The sequence below is a fragment of the Palaemon carinicauda genome, chromosome 23, assembly GCF_036898095.1.
Source record: "Palaemon carinicauda isolate YSFRI2023 chromosome 23, ASM3689809v2, whole genome shotgun sequence".
Lineage (NCBI taxonomy): Eukaryota > Metazoa > Arthropoda > Malacostraca > Decapoda > Palaemonidae > Palaemon > Palaemon carinicauda.
The window spans coordinates 29,829,775-29,832,274 of NC_090747.1; positions in this window are offsets into that span (position 1 = coordinate 29,829,775).

The window sequence follows — 2,500 nt, forward strand, 5'->3', positions numbered from 1 at the left end:
TTAACGCTGAATCACACTGCATGCTAGTGATTTCAAGATGCACAGAATAAGGTAGTACATTAACATCAACTGAAAATGGATTTCTAACTTTATCAAATTCCTTTTCCATACATTTTAAGTCCTTAATTCCATTTTTATATTCATCTGTAAACTTTGATATTTTCTCATTATATTTATCTGCGAGGTAACCATCATCAATGTTATTTACATTTTGCATAGATTTCAAACTGGGGAAATGAGTAATATAATGTGCTGCAATCTGAATTTGAATTTCAATCCACAAATCAAGTCATATGATTTATTCACAACAATTGAATTATCTATTATTAAGCTTATTTGCTCGAAAAAAAAGTTTACTATTGACACAACAAACCTCCATGATATAAACCATATTTAATTCTATTACTGCAAAATACGCAACTAGTGGTTAGGGTTTATAGGCACAAGTTTTTTCTTTAATTTTGCTAATGTATTAGTAATGTATAAGGAATGTACTGCTCTGTAGTGCAGCAGCATTCCTACCTAGCATCTGAGGTGTCTCCATCAGTATCTAAACTTGCACATCTCTTCCAAACAACACCTATCTTGTTTGAAGCCTCAACAAAGAATTCAAAGATATCGTCACTTTTCATTGTTCCCTTGATTAGCACAAGTTCAACAAATTCTTCTGTAACCTGCATATTTTCATCAACACCCTTAATGGAAACTATAAGTTGTGCTACATCACTGACATCTGTTCTTTCATCAATTGCAACATAAAATGACAAAAATTACCTTTCTTTGCACTGAAGGTGACTATCAAAACCGTCAGCTATTTCATTCACTCTCTCTTCTGTTGTATTTCTTGACAGACTTCCATTTCCAAAAACCTGACGTTTATCTGGGCATATCCATTAGCAGTCAACAACATGTATTTCTTAGCAATAAATCCTTCAGTAAAAAGGACTTGATGACAAAGCTATTTCTTTGTAGATACTGTAATTTGCTTTCTTGTCAGCATCACTTACCAACTTACTTGACGTACAATTCTGAAAAAGAATTTTTTTATTTTTTTTCAAATAATTTTATTTCTTCTATTTCATCATCACATGCTTCCCCGTGATATTTCTTATATACCTGAAAGTGGTCATAGTAACTCTTAACATTTTATTCTTTAGGAACGGCAATTTGTCGATTGCATACAAACATGTTTTTCCTTTTATAACATGTAAAAAATACCAGTTTTTCCCATTCTCTTTTATCACTCTCTGTTCGTCTATTATTTTCCTTTTCTTGGATGACATGATTTATTATAAAATTGAAACAATAATTTCGCTTTCAAAATGCATACTGTTACGGTGAAAACCTGAGAGACACCAATCCGTTGCAAAGTCATCGTCAAACTGGACGTGTTTTTCACCCACAATTGACATCTTGCAATTATTAGTAAAATGTAGATTTTAGAACACTCTTAACTAAAATAGTGCAATAATTTCTAAAATAATATATGCACAGGTTAGTATAGTTTTGTTTATTCCCGGAAGACACGAGATATCGAGTACCGAGAATAACCTTCCTATTGCAGAGTAGTTGGGTAAGCGCTACCAATCGGTCTACAAACGTAAAACCTAATGAAAATACGGTTTTTCATTAATAAAGGTTTCAAACTTCAGAAATTATATATTCACCGGTACATGTGGTATTATTAGAGGTTAATAGTGATATGTAATTTTCAATATATATATATATATATATATATATATATATATATATATATATATATATATATATATATATATATATATATATATATATATATACATATATATATATATATATATATATATATATATACATATATATATATATTTATATATATATAATATTTATATATATATATATATTTATATATATATATAAATATATACATATATATATATATATATATATATATATATATATAAATATGTATATGTATATATATATATATATGTATATGTATATGTATATATATACATATGTATGTATGTATGTATATATATATATATATATATATATATATATATATATATATATATATATATATATAAATATATATATAATATTATATATATATATATATATATATATATATATATATATATATATATATATATATATATATATATATATATATATATATATATAGGAAGGTTGGGGCATCTGGAACGCCGCAGATTTAATATAAATGGGATGGAGAAAAGCCAGTGCAGCATCATACATTTATTTTCCAAATTTTCGAGACTTTGGGTCTCATCCTCAGAGCTGTAAAATACACAAAATATACAAATTAAAAAAAGACTCAGTATTAATATCAATATAAATAGAACAACGTAAAAGTTAAATATAAACATTCAGAAAACGAACAAAAAATACATACACATATATATATATAAAACTAAAAAGTGAAGAATGCACAAGTTATTACCTATCTCTATGGAGTTAAAAAACTGATTGACGTTTTCTGTTTGGAAAATAGGAC